The sequence below is a fragment of the Onychomys torridus genome, chromosome 1 (genome assembly GCF_903995425.1).
Source record: "Onychomys torridus chromosome 1, mOncTor1.1, whole genome shotgun sequence".
Classification (NCBI taxonomy): domain Eukaryota; kingdom Metazoa; phylum Chordata; class Mammalia; order Rodentia; family Cricetidae; genus Onychomys; species Onychomys torridus.
Window position 1 is genome coordinate 41,791,188 of NC_050443.1, and position 17,289 is coordinate 41,808,476.

At 41.4% G+C, this 17,289-nt stretch overlaps 1 long non-coding RNA gene across 1 annotated transcript in view; it reads left to right on the forward strand.

The window, feature by feature from the left end:
* The window catches only part of LOC118580367, a 68,474-nt gene extending 51,869 nt beyond the window's left edge, over positions 1–16,605 (forward strand). Inside the window, exons 2-3 of the long non-coding RNA XR_004944522.1 lie at positions 2,898–3,121; positions 16,342–16,605. This is a non-coding gene — a long non-coding RNA (uncharacterized LOC118580367). The remainder of the gene's footprint in view (positions 1–2,897; positions 3,122–16,341) is intronic.
* The last annotated feature ends 684 nt before the right edge of the window (positions 16,606–17,289 follow it).

Below are 17,289 nucleotides of genomic sequence, written 5' to 3' on the forward strand. Positions count from 1 at the left end.
TGCTCCATTTTCCTAGGTAGTGTGGTGATAATGTTGTGTAACTGAAAGCATGTACCCCTTGACCAACATTTCTCCACCCTTTCCCACGACAGAAAAGAAAATAATTGTTTTATTCAATACATAAAAATATGTTTTAGCTTGCACCCAAAGATGTTTGGCACAGAAGCTTTCTCTCACAGGATGCATGTTATGATCCAAGTGATGGAAATCAAAGAGTTGCACTGTCCAACATGGGTTTCAGAGGCCTGGATAATGAAGATATAATGCCCAACATCATGGGATCATGGGCTTTGTTTAACCAAACACCATTTCTGTAACCACTTTCTGGGTTTATATGAATTCATTCTTGGATATAAATTCAAATTTGACTCCTTTTTTTGAAGTCTTCCTTCATCCTTTTTTTTCATCAATCATGCATCACCCTCAAACTTCCTTTAGACAGAATCCATCACTCTTATCAAGCCCACAAATGCTGAAAGCATACCTCTGTGTAGCCTCCATTCTTCAGCTGTTGCCATTTGTTGGAATCTGACCTCTTGGAAGGCAGATTATTCAATTACTCTGTGTCTTTGAAGAAGCCCTGGACCTCAGAGGATATTCCTAGATACATCTAAGATTGTTTTGAACAACAGAGCTGTCTTTTCCAGGCTACTGTCTATCCTTGTGTCTGGCCACAGATCTAGCTACCTTTCTATCTTCCTAGTATCACAGGGTGACTTTGCATCAACAAGGAGCATTTAAATAGGCCTCTTGTGGAAGAACTTGTGAACCAATTTCTCATTGGGTGAAAATCAAGGAATATTCTTTGATCACAAATATTGAGCACTTGGCCCACTACTTAGCCCCAGGACTCTTCTAGCCTCCTGCTTCAGCATGAGGTTGGCTGGTCACTAGGTTTTGAGATAAAGTGTTTGAGCTGCAAGGCTGTACTTACTTGGTCCAAGAACCTCGGTGATTATAATGCTGGGTCATCAACAATCATTGTGGTGGGTCAGTTCATGAACCCATACAGTGCCAGAAATAAACCTATGCAGTGCTCAGAGCTCTGGGTTTTCTTAAACTCAACACCAATGAAAGCTGCATGTCAGAAATTACTGGAGATTAAATGAAGCCAATATTGAACGTTGACCAAGAAGCAATCCACTGAATTAAACTGCCCCAGAACATGTGATAAATGAAGTCCAAATCCTCACCTCTGACATAGCATTTTCTTTTTCAGATAATTTTAATATAACTCAATATTTAGTTGGTTTTTTTCCCATGAGACTTTACAAGTCTTTTTTCTTTAGAATATTTTATCTTTGTGTATCACCGGAACAAAGAATGGTTAGAAATAAATAAATCTGAACCAAAGCATCTGATCACAGTTTAGTGTGAAAAGGAAAAAGTATTTTTCCTTCTTAGTAGTAAGGAAATTCTAATTTTACCCACAAGCAATGGTCTCCTAGGAGACTCTGTGTGCATTATCACCATGGAGACCAACTCAGGGGTCCTCTCTACTCCAGACAATGTGAATCATTTGTGAAAGCTTGTTTGGGGAACTAAAGGCTAGACACATGTGCACATGCTCTACACACTGTGTGACACTTCCCAAATCTATCTGAGGCATCTCAGGGGGTTCACGCATTGTGCCCTGCAAAATTCCTCTTATACTAAGAATATATAGAACAGTCAGAAACTAGGAGAGTGGGCAGATCATCAGCCCCTATGGGAAAATGAACCACACCCATTCAGACTTAGGGAAAGACCTATAGGAAGCAGCCAGCAGCCCTCTGTGTAAGTAAATTTGTTGCAACTCTGTAAGTTTGGTCCCAGGTTTTGGCACCAAAATGTGAGTTCTGCAACTCTGGGTAAGGTATCCTGCTGGCTGGAGCTGCAAAGAGACAGCTCAGCTCTGGAAGGGAAGTTTTTCTGACTGTTTGGGAGAGTCAGGCCTGGAATTGCTCCAGCAGGGAAGGGTATCCTGACTGCTGGGGAGAGTCAGGCCTGGAGCTGCCAGGAGCTCTGCAGGGAAGGGTGTACTGACTGGGAGAGTCAGGCTATACCTAGTGTAGTCGGGGGTGGTCTACTTGCAGAATATAGCAATCCTGCTCCTCTCCTGGAGAGCCACTACAACTGTGCTTTGCTCAGCCCCCTCTTGAGGGGGCTTCCTGCCAGAGCTCTGATTCTCCAGCCTAAGAAATTGCAGACATCTCTTTCAGCCCTCCCTTGCTCTGTCCACTGAGGGACTGCAGCAAGGATCTTCACACCCAAAACTTTTGAGAAAGATTTATTTGGGAAGGAGGAGTCCAGGAGAGTAGCTGCCTCCACCAGAGTGGAGAGTATTCTCCCCTTTTTAACTGACCAGGCAGGGAAGGTTATATAAGATATCTTGGGGCAGAGTCAATAGGGATTGACTTGGGGCCCAAGGTTCTACTGTTCTGCTCTGTGATTGGTTGGTTTCACAGGTCAGTTGTCCAGGGGCAGAGATGGCTCTGATTTGAGCCAAACTGTGTTTCTTTCACTGGCCTTGTTTGAGCCATCTTTCCCTAGTTCTGGGCTCCAGGGTCAGGGTGGGTTTCTTTAACCAACCCCTTTTCCCTATACTCTGTCCATGCACCTCCTCTTTCCTCAACAGTTCCAAAGGCTGAGGAGGATCATAGCAATGCAACACATTAGTGTTGTGCAGAGGGGAATATGGGAGCTTCTGTTTTTCATTTAGATTCTCAAAAAATCACTTTTGATTACAACACAATTGCCATCTGAACAATTCAAATCACACTGATTACCACAACTATTTAGTGAATCTTTCCCTTTGTAGAGCCAAACATTGTGCCATCATGTTAGCCATGGAATCACTGTTGACTGAGAACAGGACCCAACTTCATGCCTTCCTTCCTCTCACCACTTTGTTTTAGGGATCTCAGTGAAGAGGTACCTGGCTGCGTGGAGATTATGAAGATTACTTGCTTCTAGAGCATCAGTGAAGTGTTACCATTGGTCGGTATGCCACACTCAGGAGCTGGCATGAGAACGAAAGAAAAGAGAGGAAGAGAATATCAGAGTACTGGTCATTCCATAAAGCACAGAGAGAAGAAACCATTGGGTCTCTAACAAAGGACACTCAAGCTTCATGCATGAGGTCAGAAAGCACCTTTTTCTGCTAACTCACTTTTATTCGTATGAGCTCAGATGCGCACATGTACATGCTGCTACTAGCCCTTTCTGGATTTTCTGTTACAGATTATTTATTATTTCTCCCACTTCTCTTGGACATATAAAAGCACTTTTCCACATGAGAAAAGTGATGTTCTGTGAGAAGTAATATCGCCTCCTATGTGGTGCTTTCCAGACTGGCACAGTTATTTTCCTTCACCATCGATAATGTGCCTATCACTGTACCATACTTGACTTCCTGTGGCTTAGTTATGCATGTTATTGATTTCTCAACTGATTTGTGGGTCAGGTAAGAAAGGTCCAAGTATAAGCTATCTCTGAATCCTTTCATCTGGTTCATCTAGTCATCAGTTCAAAGAAAAAAAAAAGTGCCAAGCATCAAATGCACTAAAGCAACCCCTTGAATACAGGCAGTTGAGCTAATGAACCAATGGGTCTAAGAGGACCAAGGAACTTTCTGGGTTGCAGAAGGTCCAATCCACCATCTAATAGTACATTAGCAAAACAAGGAAATAATACAGCTGGACATTCAAACTGAGCCATCTGAATGTCAGCATCTATCAGCCTTGTAAAGAGACAAGGAAAGAGATGGAGACAGAGAGAGACAGAAAGAATAATAATTCCCCAAAGCATGCAGCCAAAGGTAAGAATGAGTGAGCAATCCTGGGTAGTGGATGGATGGGGACTTTCTAGAAGCTAGGGCAGCCACTGGTGGTTCTGTATCCTGAGATCTGGTGAAAGGCTTTGACTCCAGATGAGATGAAAAGCTGGCCCATGAGGGCATTCAGCAAAGGGATCTTCTCCTGTGGCTTTTCAGAATGGGCACTTATTCTTGTGACTAGTCTATATGGAGACAGGAAGATAACCCAATCAGAAACTATGGTCAGGCTCAACCATCATTGCACTAGGATGGGAGAGTTCTTCATCTTATTATAGTGCCATTGGGACCCTGGAATTTATTTTGTGAGTGGCTGCTCAGAACCCAGGCTACTGGTCTAGAGAAAACCAGCACATGTGAAATGGAAAATAGTCTTAAAAGGAGAATTAATTTATCCATGCCAGGTGGTATGCTGTGAGTAGATCACAATGGGTTCCAAATATGTTTCCTGGCACCTTTGTGAGGATGATCTGGGAGCAAGTGAATCTTGCAATCTGCAACATCCAACCACAAACCATGCCAAGAATGTGATATTTAGATTTATCACCCCGTGAAACTACCAAGAAGCAGCAAAGACCAAGAGTGCTTCAGTACATAAACAGAATCCCCCAAAAGGATTTTGCCAGAGAGTTAGCTCAGTGGGTAAAGTATTAAGTGTGAGGATCTGAGGCCTCAAGAACTATATACATCTAGATGTGATATTTGATATCAATAATTCTTGTGGTGCTGCTGCTTCTAATGGAAAATATGAGGCAAAGACTGAAGTAGTCCAAGAAGCCCAGTGGCAAGCTAACATGCTTAATACTGCAACACACATTAAAAAAAAAAAAAACAGTTTGAATCAACTCTTTCAATCAAGATGAAAGGCAAAAACTAGTACTAGAGGTTGTACACCGGCCTCCACACACATGCCATGGCACACAGGTACACCTACACCCCCACACAAAAACAGGCATATATATGTATGCCTATCCATATCCATATCCATATCCATGCATACACACATACATACACACACAGAGGGAGAGAGAGAGGGAGAAAGGGAGAGAGAATAAATAAACATTTAAAAAAATCTCTCAAGTCACTTGTTTAGGACATGATCTCAGAGAGGACTAAGACATTTATAAGGTATAAGGAACATGAGATAGAATGCTACTCGATGTGTTTTTTGCCTTTTAGAGACTCACAACACATCTCAAGGAGCCCCCAGTAGGGGTTCACTTCTCACTTCTTATAACACGGTGTTTCTCATAGAAGGTTTGATCATGAGCCAACAATAAAATGGAATTCATTCTCAAGGGCAACCATTAGAAAAAACACTACATATTCTTCCTGCATAAGGGAAGATTTTGAGAGGTAGAGGTTGTGGAAAAAAGAATAGTACTGAAGAGAGAAGGTCAGATAATAGGAAAAAATGAAGTGATTGGAATGGTGTTTGCATAAAGTAAATATAGACAAGTACACACATTCAAAGTACTGTCACGCTACTGCCTTTTACATCTCCTGAAGTTGAGGAAAGTGGGGCAAGAATTATGGTACACAGTGTACAAAGAACACAGGAAGGCTCAGGAAACAGGGGCCTCTCATGAGGTTCTAGCAGGAAAAACAGAGCCTTGAAAGCTGACTCTGCTATGTCTGCAGGAAATGTGGTGAAACATTTTCTGCACCCAAAAGATCCACATGACTATCTTTCACCTACAATTATTTAGCATTTACTTAGTTGAATGTGGTAAATCATAGATCCCAGCCCAAGGGATGCTTCTACAGAACATCATCAGGAAAAAAAAATGGTTACAATGAAAATAACATAGGGAATAAAATGCAAAACACTTGGCGATATCTCTTCCAGCAGTGAGAGTGCCAAACAATAGTGGCCTAATTGAAACTTATTTCTCAAACAATTGAGTGAAGCAGGCACATCAGTTACAGAAAGGATCACTGGAGATTGCTGCTTTAATTATTTCATCTCTTTTGCTCTTCTTTATAAGCACAAGTAGTGCCCTGTCCCTGCTGCATCGCTTATGCCATCGTTGCCATGGTAACAAATGTGCTTTAATGACAGAGAGGCACAGGAAGATTAAAATGAAGTAATAAAAGTAAAGGGGATAAAATAGCATTGGGCTGAATGAATTTTATGTGAAGTGCTATTGATTTTATTAACATAGGTTAACGCCATATCGAGTTCATGTTTTAGCTCCTGGTGAGAGGCATAAATGGCAGATCATATCTTCCAATAAGATGTTATTTAAGGTTTTTCCTTTTCTCCTTGAGGTGCCAACTTCCCAAAGTAATAACTGCTTCTATTTAATTTTCTTGAATGAAGAAACTACAAGCTTAGAATATTTCCTATCTCCAAATTTTCTATAAATAAGTTTAAAATAAAACTAATTTTATCATCGATGTAAGTCAATTAGATATGTCTGTCTGGAAGTGATAGAATTTGAGGGCGACTTTAACTGAAGCACAAAAGCAGGAAAAAATCAATTCCAGCATAGTCGATAGCAGTAAGGTGTAAAAGGAGCCCAAAAATAAGCTCTTAAAGGGGAATATAAAAAGAATAAAGCAGGAGGAGTGGAGGATGTGAGAGAAGACACTGATGGGGTGGGGAGATCTCCCAACTCTGCTGAGTTTAGAATGTTCAGAAGTCACTCACTGAGGACCTGCAGCAAGCAGGTCACCAGGGCACATGATGCCCCCAGCAAGTACCAAAGAGGCAAGGGCAGTCTACAGGTGCCTCTGTGCTCGGCTGATACAATGCATGAGGAGAGGACAGCATTTCTTCTTCCTTTGCACTGGCACACTATACATTATTAAAACAAAATGTGAATTTTCATCTGTTTATACATCATGCAATTATCATATCAGTTGAACTGAAAAAACAGTTCATCACCATAAACATTTTTCATTTTTCTTGAAGCCATCACATTCCCAGTCTGTTGAGGACTAATTTTTTTTTTTTTTATTCACTGAAGAATTGTCACTTGGGTTGGTTTAACAAAAAGTTGAGTGGCTAATAGCTAGGCAGGATTTCCAGACAGAGAGGATGCTGGGAAGAAGAAGGGCAGAGACACGGGGGGTAGGGGGGAGAGGGGAGAGAGAGAAAGCAGGAAAGCAGGATTGACAGTATGTACGTGAGGTAAAAAAGCCTCAGGGCAGCACACAGATTAATAGAAATGGGTTTATTTAAGTTATTTTAGCTAGCTAAAAATAAATCTAAGCTACTAGTCTAGCTTTCATAATTAATGTCTCCGTGTGGTTATTCGGGAGCTGGCAGGCGGGACAGAGGTAGACTCACTACACCAATCCCCTCTCAGTAGAAATAAACTGTTAGAAATACATTGTTGCTATCTGTTGTTACCCCATTGTGTAATAGAGCACGGAACAGCCTAGTTACAACAGTATTCATTCACCAACTTGGCCTCATCTGTCTCCCCTTACCCTCCTCTGCCTCCTGTGAGATCAAATTTCGTATTTCACATATAGGTGAGATCAAAGTGTTTGTCTTTCTGTGTTTGGCTTATTTCGTTTCGTTTAATATCCTCCAGGCTTATCCATATTGGGACAAATGGCATGACTTGAGATTTAATGGCAGGGTAATTCTCCTTTTGAGTATAGGCCATTTTTTATTAATTCCCTCATGGATTGGAATATAGTTTGAGACTATATCTTGGCTATAGCAAGATATTACCTCACTCAAATGAAAGTGGCTAGCTTCAGAGATGAAAAAATAATGAATGATGATCAAGATACAGAGAGAAGAGAATGAGCATGCATTGTTGGTGGGTATATAAACTATTGGAGTCATTGTACAACAGTACAGAAGTTCCCCAAAAGAGTAAAACTAGACCTGCTGTTTGATCTAGTAGCCATACCTCTGGACCTCCTGGCATGTGTCTGTAGGAATAGGAGTAAAGATGTTGAAAGAGACACTCTCACTCCCATGCTCATTGCACCACTGCTCCCCATAGCCAAGATGTGGAGACTATCTGGAATGGACATATTGTTCTCAGTTGTGAACACTGTATTCCATGGCTACTGCAAAGACAACTTGGTATGTTCCCACTTTACGGCTAAAAATGCAGATGACAAAAATCTCAGTTTTTTAAATGAGGAAAAAGGAATGCCATGTCTAACTTTCTACCTCTGATACCATCTCTATATTTCTAACTACATAGTATAATGACTTTTATTTTGTTTAGTATTTAAAGTACACCAGCAATGATACAAAGGCTTCATGAACACTTCCTAATCTTGTCTTTTCTTTGCAATGAAAAGACCAAATGCAGGAGACATCATAGGTCCTGGTTTTCAAGTGAGAAAATCAAAACCTTGATATCTACCTGGGTTCCAGCCATGGAGCCCAGTGCTTCCTTAACACATACCCTGGCTTTACACATGCTGTCAGGTTCAGTTCTGGAATGCATGGTGTAGAAAAACATGCTAAGGAATGGAAAAGCCAATTTCATTGACAATAAAAATGCTACACAAGGCATCTGAGCCAACCACTCTCATCTGTAATGGGAAGAAAATAACATCCACCCAGTGATGTAAGTGACTATCAAAATGAAGCAGACTGTTCATTAGATGCCCTTGGTTTATTAGTGCAGCAAAGGTTCCTCTCCTTCTGGTGCAGGATCAGCTCTCCACCACATTTCCACCGCTATGCTTAGCACTGAATGTGCTGCAAGTCAAACGTGACTTTTTTTTATAGTCATAGCCTTTGCTCACATGACCCTGCCAGAAATCACTAATCCTCATCACAAAGTGACTGTAGATTCGAGGGTTTCTATATCATCCCACTACTCTGCTGAATTGGTCTAAAGGCCTGGGTTTTTGTTTGTTTGTCCATTTGTCTTGTATTTATCAGCACTGTGCTATTTTTATTACTATGTCTTTGGAGTATAACTTGAAATCAGATATGGTGATACCTCCAACACTATTCTTTTCACTCAGGATTGCTTTGGCTTTGGAATTTTTACAGAAGATTTTACTGAATCTGTAGATTAATATATAAATTAGGAACAAAATATTAATTCTACCAAATTATAAGCATGAGAGGTCTGTCCATCTGTGTCTTCTTCATTTTCTTTTTTTTTTTTTTTTAACATTTTGAAGTTTTCATTATCTTCCAATTTCTCGCTTAGGTTTTGGGGTGGTTTGAATGAAAATGGCCCCCATAGGTTCATATATTTGAATACTTGGTCCCTTGTTGGTGAAACTGTTTGGGAATCATTAGAAGGTGTGGCCCTGTTGGAGAAGGCCCTGTGTCACTTTTTGGGGCTGGGCTTTGAGGATTCAAAATAATCATTCCATTCCCAATATCTCTCTCTGCTTCTTCCTTGTGGATCAAGATGTAAGCTCTCAGCTATTCCTGCCACCATGGTTTTCTTCCACCATCACGGACTCTACATGTCTAAAACTGCAAGCCCCAAATAAACTCTTTCTTCTACAAGTTTCCTTGGTCATAATGTCATAGCACAGCAATAGAAAAATAACTAAGACAGGTTTATTATATTTGTCATAATCAAGTTACCTTCGTTCCAGGAATATAGGTTAGTTAGAGGGTCTATTGCTGTGTTAAAACACCATAATGAAAAGCAACTTGTAGAGGAAAAGGATTATCTCCACTACAACTCTCAGGTCACACTCCATCACTGGGGAACTCAGAGTTAGAACTCGGGACAGGAACTTAGAGGCAGGAACTGAAGCAGAGGCCAAGGAATAACACTTCTTTCCAGCTTGCTCCCCATGGCTTGCTTATCCTAATGTCATACAACATCCAGGACCTGCTCAGAGTTGGTAGAACCCATAGTGGGCTGGGCCCTCCCACATCAATCATTAATCAAGAAAATGCCCTATTGAGTTACCTATAGGCCAATCTCTCAGAGATATTTCTCTCAATTGAGAGACCCTCTTCTCAAATTACTCTCATTGTGTCAAAATGATATAAAAACTAACTGGAACAGCAGGATGACTGTTTTTAACAAAATCTCAATAAATAAAGACTGAGAGCCAAATGCTGGGGTAAAAGCCTGCAACTCAGAGAGGCAGAGAAAATACCCAGCTGACGACATTCCTCCTCCACCAACATTTCTGAAAAACCCTTTCTCCTTTGCCACCTCAAACCAAATACTCCAAATGAGTGTCCCTCCATTCTACTTCCTATGCATCTCTCTATCTGTCCTCCTGACTCCCTTTTATTCTCTACCATTTCTATATTTATTTCCTGTCAACTGGCTGCTTGCTCCACCTCTTGACCTAGGACTGACTTTATTTAGTCCTGTTTACAATATTCAAGCGGAAAGCTCTTCTATTAAAAGTATGTGCTAGGGCAGAGCCACACCACAACAAGAAACATGTTTATCCAGTAAATAACCATCTTGAGGTTCACAGTGCAAATATATATCCTGCCACAGATGATTCAACATATGCAAATCAATAAATATAATACAGCACATAAGTTGGTGCAAGGACAGAAATCATGTGATCATCTCAATTGAGGTAAGATCCAACACCACTTCTTGATAAAAGCCACAAAAAGACTAGAACATGTCACAACATGATAAAGATATAACAAACCCACAGTCAATATCAAGTCAAATAGAGAAAAATTCAAAGAATTTCCACTAAAATTATGAACAAGACAAGGGTGCCATTCAATTCTTATTCACTGCTATTCAATATAGAGCTTGGAATACTATCAAGAACAGTAAGGGAAGAGAAGCAGGTAAAATGGATATGCGAAAGAAAGGAAGAAGACAAACTATCCCTGTTTGCAGATGAGACAATTCTTTATTTAAGAGATTTCCACCAGAAACCTGTATGTGGTGATATTGTGTTCCCCAAAATATTATGCACCCTAATAAACTTATCTGGGGTCAGAGAACAGAACAGCCACTAGATATAGAGGCCAGAAAAAATGGTGGCACACAAATCTTTAATCCTAACATTCCAAAGGCAGGGATCTGTCTGCATCTCTAAGTTTAATGTCACACTGGAAATAGCCAGGCATGGTGACATATGCCTTTAATCCCAGGAAGTGATGGCAGGAAGCAGATAGGTATATAAGGCGTGAGGCCCAGGAACTAGAGCTTGGTTAAGCTTTTAGGCTTTTGAGCAGCAGTTCAGCTGAGATCCATTTGGATGAGGACGCAGAAGCTTCCAGTCTGAGAAAACAGGATCAGCTGAGGAACTGGCATGGTGAGGATGCTGGGGCTTGTTCTGCTTCTCTGATCTTCCAGTGTTCACCCTAATACCTGGCTTCAGGTTTGTTTTAATTAATAAGACCTTTTAAGATGTGAGAGATGATAAATGGTTTCCACAAAGTAAAGCATATAATATTACTCCCCTCCCCACCCCACCCCCGCCAAGTTAATATTCTTATATACCAGTGGTAAATATACTGAGAGAAAATCAGGAAAGCAATCTCATTCATGATTTCCTCATAGTTTTTAAATCTGACCATGGGAATCACACAGCATTGCTTCCAACCTTCTCTAGTAGACAGTAGCCACAGCACAGATCTGACCACTCCATTTGCTCTTGGGGTACTTTGCTCCACTTCACCCACCTCTTTCCTGACATTCTTGAGAGACAGTTAACTCCCTCCCACAAAAAAAAAACAATTATATATATGGCCTGCTTTGAAGTTGAGATATTTGTCCTACTAGGCATTCCTTTCCATTCCTCCCCCAAATCCAGTAATTCTGAATCTTGCTGTGCCCTGTTACCACATGGCGGACATGCCCGGGCACAAAACACACACACACACACACACACACACACACACACACACACACACACACACAGAGAGAGAGAGAGAGAGAGAGAGAGAGAGAACAAACAAATAAACAAACAAACAAACAAACAAACAAATAAATAAATAAATAAATAAATAAATCTGACAATGGTCAAGGCACTCTCAGGACAGGACACCTGGATCCCATATTCCAGATCCTCCAGCTATTAACAGCAGCTGCTTCACCTCCCCCTCTGAGCTCTGTAGCTATGAAAAATGGAACCTGAGTTTGTCCTGCTGAGTGTGGACCAAAGCTTCCATGGGGTCAGCTCTAACACAGATTCTCCCCCTGAGATTTTCAAGCTGCTGGGAACTCAAGTTTTCCAGCACTGCTCCAAACCTCTTCTCAGTGGGATTTGTATCTCCTTCCCTGGTCAGCTTCTTGTACTTTTTACCACAGTGTCTTTCACACCATCTTCACAGAAAGGCAAGAATGTGCTATCTAACAAACTGTAGATTGCATGTGGTTAAAGGTCAAAATAAGCCACAGTGACGACTAATTGTCACTCTCTGAAAATATCATAGGAAAGAAGAAACTCCTCTGGTGAGTGCCTAAGGAGAAAAGTTGTATGAGCAAGGACAAGCATTCCATTCAGCTTTTTCAAAGCTGGCCTGATAAATGCAGGCTGTGAAAGAAGACACTTTCCTCTAACAAGTATGCAGACAAGTCTCTGGAACTGAGCTAACCAATTTACAAATAAAGTGACTCCATGGCATAGTATAGTGCTGTAGTCTGTGCTGTGAGTGTGTACACAAATGAGTCATGTACAGAAACCATGAGTTCGTTCTACTCAGTTCTGGAGGCTAGGCTGAGAGTCTAAGGCCTACATCCAGTGCAGAGGCAGCATAGGGCAGCTCATGTTGACAGTTGCACATGGCACCAAAAGAAAAAAAAAAAAGACAGTGGCACATGGCAAAGACAGAGCCAGCCTGACCTCTATAAAGCAGCTGCTCTTGATGTCTCTCATTAACCCATTAACCTACTGTGCTGGATAGTTCTATGTCAATTTGACAGACGCTAAAGACATCTGAGAGGAGGAAATCTCAATTGAGAAAATGCCTCCATAAGATCTGGTAAACCTTTTGAGCACATTCTTAATTAGTGATTTATTGGGATGGGTCCAGACCCTTGTGGATGGTGCCATCCCTGGGCTTATGGCCCTTAGTTCTATAAGAAAAGAAGCTGAGCAACCCATGAGCAGCAAGCCAGTAAGTATCACCCCTCTGTGGCCTCTGCATCAGTTCCTGCCTCCAGATTCCTGCCCTGTTTGAGTTCCTGCCCTGTTGTCTTCCTTCTATGATGAACAATGATGATAGAATATAAGCCAAATAAACCCTTTCCTCCCCAGGTTGCTTCAGTCATGGTGTTTCATCATAGCAATAGCAACCCTAAGACAAGTTGGTACCAGGACTGTGGGGTATTGCTGAGGCAGACCTGACCATGTTGCTTTAGGAATGGTTGTGGAAGGAAACCCTTTCCTCCCCAACTTCCATTTTGGTTATGGTGTTTAATCTCAGTAAAAGAAACCCTAAGACACCCACTCATGAGCCTTTATGGGCTAACTACATCTTAAATCTTGATACTTCACAACAGAGATTAAATGTCAGTGGTACTTAGGTCGAGTCATTGAAACCATAGCAAATACCTAGAAAAGAACTTTTTCACTGCAGTGGGGATAAGAAAGCCCTGCTGCATTTAGCACACATTTGTTCAAATTACATTTGTTCAAATTAATAAACAGTTTAAACCTAAATTAGGTAAAGGCAAGAATATCAACCAGCAACTTTTCCTAAAACTTCACTATGGTCCTGTCAGAGTGAACCAGTTATCATTCCTTCTTTACAGCCTGCATCTCACAGCAGAATATGAAAATATGATTGTCCTTAATTTATAGATGCAGTAAAGCTTGGTAACTTGTCCAAAACAATAGTCAGTAAGTGGAAGAGTCTGGATTCCAATCCAGATCCCCTGTTTTGTAGTAGTCTACCGAACTGAACTGTATGGCTAGACCTGTAATTAACACAGGATGAAAAACTGGGAAATTCCTTGGGGGAGTTACTCTTTTGAGTGGGTGAGAATGATTTCTTATTAACATATCAATGATCTCTAAGTAAATTAGTAGTTGTCCCTGGAGAGGGCCTTTAAAACCACATTCTGTTAGGCCGACTCTAGGTTCAGCCTCCATGTAAGGAGCATCTAAGGTTACTTCTGCACCTCACCTCTGAGTCATCCCAAGCCCCACTGTGGAGATGAGAACTAATTAGATTTGACTATGTGTATTTCATCCAACCCGAAACTAATGAAACGTTAATCACCACCTCTTTTCTGATACTATCAATTTGATTAATTTGCAAATGTTTTCCCAGTGAACAGAGATCTTCCTGTCATGTCTTCCAGCCTCTATCAAGGGCATGGGAGCTACTCTACACCAATTCAGAGAGGCTGTGGATCACTACCTTTGCAACTCAGAAAGATTGCTTAGTCTGTCCTTGTCTGCTAGGTTTACTGCCTAAAAATAGAGTTAATAAGAATCGCCACATCTTGATACTGCTAGGAAGACAATGCTTACATATGGAGTTGTCTCCACAAATAATATCTGCCACCATTATTACTGGTGATGCTACACAGGTTACATTCTATAGATGGTTTGAATTTGAGGGTTGCTGTGGATCAAATGTTTTTATCCTGGGGATATTGAGATGACTGTGCAGGTAAAAGCACTTAGAGTCAAGCCTGAGGACCTGAGTCCAATACCCAGAACCCACATAGTGGAGAGGAAAGAGCTGACTCCACAAGGTTTTCTCTGTCACATGCATGTGTATGGATTATAAAATAGACAAACAAATAAATAAGATTCCTTTGTGTCCCTCAAAAGTCATGCATGGAAACCCCAATCTACCCAATGGATCCTTTATAAGAGGTTTTGAGGTCTTTATTAAAGAAGAACTCATTCTGCTCTTCACCACACCTTGGATACAATGACAAGTCAGCTGTCCCAAGCCAGAAAGAAGTCACTGACTAACACTACATCAACTGCTCCCTTATTTTGAATTTCCTTCTAGCCTCCAAGACTCTGAAAGTTGAGCATCTTTGAACACTTTGTAGCGTAGTCTATGATATAACAATGCAGAAGTCCAAGCTGTCCAGACCAGGAATAAAGAATAAAAGGAAAATGGAGGAGATGGAGGAAGAGAGGGAAGGGGGAGGGAGGGAGGAGTTGGAGGAGGGGAAGACAAAAGAGCCAAGTCCACACTATCTATAATCAGTCGTCTCTGGGAAGGTTTTAATTGTACTCTGAGAGCTCTGTCCTTTAGAACAATTGCTTGTTGTGTGGGGTCATCATAAAGAACCCTTCCTTTTCCAGAGTATCATCAGGATAGTCGCAGCCTTCCCAGGTTACACCAAGAGCTAGCTCTCCCCAGCTAGGTCAGGCTGGCAGCCACTGGAGACATCTGGAAACAGGCTCATGCTGACCGCTGTTGTCTCTAGGAGGGCCAGTCCTGTCTCTATGAATCAGTAGCAGGCTTCACGCTGACACCAAAGCTGTGTGATTTGAGCAACAATAACATTAAGAAGAAGAAGAAAAAACCCTGGGGATGATGCCAGTGATCAGGATGCTATAATTAAAAGCAAATCTAACACTACAGCCAAAGTAGGTCAGTCATCTTGGTGCAGTCTTTGATGAGAACAGAAAACAGAAACCAAAGAGGTAAACAAGTGTCTGTGAACATGTGAGCAAGAAACAGTGGGTAATCTGCCTATCCATGTCTCAGTAGACTATTAGGAGGAAGACTCACCAATGGGCCACAGCCTAGTCCGTATTCCATAAACGTAGAATTTTGTAAGATAGGGAATATTCTGTTCCAGTTCTTTTTCAATACAGTCTGATTAAAAAACAAACACATGAATCAAACAAGACAAGATCACCTCACCTCTTCCTTTGTGTGGAACCAGAATACATTATCAAAAGAGGGGAGGATGGGTTCCCTCTGCCTCCATCCAATCCACAGAAACCTTAGCTCCTTGGAAACTGCACTTACATGTGTCTTACTCCTTTCGAAGTAGCAGGTACCAGATAGGTGCTCAATGAGATCCATACTACACACACACACACACACACACACACACACACACACACACACACACACACAGGTTTAATCTGTCACAAATCAGTTGTGGAAATTGAAATAGTTTGCCAGTGGAACTAGGAAATGGTCTCTTACTTGAGAACTTTTGGTGATTCACAAGAGAAATGTGCCCAATAGGCTCAAGTATTTGAACACTTGATCCTTAGTTGGCGACACTGCTTGGGGAGATTATAGAACGTTTACAAGGTGGAGCCCTGATGGACAAAGTCTGTCACTATGGTACCTTTGAGAGTTTATATGCTCAGCCTTCCAGTTTGCTCTCTCTGCTTCCTACATGTAGATGGAAATGTAATGATACTTACTACAGCAACAGAAAAGTAGCTAATGCAGAGCCTCTTTCCATAACTTCTCCTTTAGGTGTATAGTTCTGCCCAATGGTTAGTTGTATAGCTGAACAAACTGACCACTGGGGTTATAATCCCAGAATTACGTCCTCTCTACCTAATGGAACTTTGACAAGCACCTTAAGTATCTATACTGATAAGTTAAATAATATTGTGTGTGTAATTTCATAAAATTCATAAAAAAAATTGATGTCTCTTTCATAGCCAATAATGATGTTCCATTCCTCTGTTCCCAGTTGTTTCCTACTTGGACCAAGCCAGTTGAGCACTCCTCAGGAGCAAGAAAAGCCTACTCTACCCGAGACAAAAATGAAAACAATAAACAAATTTCCTCACTGGTGCCATTATTAGGAAAGACTGAGGAGAAGAAAACCAGATGGAGCTGTGAGTAGGGTGAATATGACAGGAAGCAAGGGCAGCTCGGACGCATCAGTCTCCCAACGAAGCTGCATGTGAGCGCCATTTCCCCTTCACCTCTTTCCTGCCTGTTTGTGGATAAGATTTCACTGCCATGGGAATACCTCCCACAGTGTTCGGCTGCATTTTGCTGAGTGACAAATGCCCCTCTTTGTGTCTAGTGAGTTATTGCTACTTGAATTGTCATCCTCTTGTCATCATTATGAGGAAAGCCTCTGCTTCACTGTGTCTGACTGCAGGGTGGGGTGGGGGCAGGGAATGGGGTGAGGGACAGAGGTGGCTCAGGTTCTCTGAACTCAATTAGTCAGGAGAGAGGAGAAAGCAAATAGTCACGCACACTTTAAATTACCACCCGAAGAGATGATTTTACAAAGATAATTAGATTGGGGTTTTCCATGTTCGCTAAACTTTCATCCTGAAGGTTCTAGTTGCTGCTTCAAATGATGAGATGTGCCAAATCTGGAGGCTAGAAGAAAGTATATCCCCTGGAGCCCAGACACTAGGAAGCAAACTCAAGTCTTCTGCAGAAGTAACAGACTCTCTTCCCACTGATCCATTAACCACAGACTCCAGCTTTTCTCTTGAACTGAATATGACTATAAGATGGACTTTACCTTTATGAACATTACTCTGTAGCACACACTATGGTGATATATTGTGTACCCTAATAAAATTTGCCTGAAGATCAGAGAACAGAACAAGCCATTAGATTAAACATAGATGCCAGGCAGTGGTGGTACACACTTTTAATCCTATCACTCAGTAGT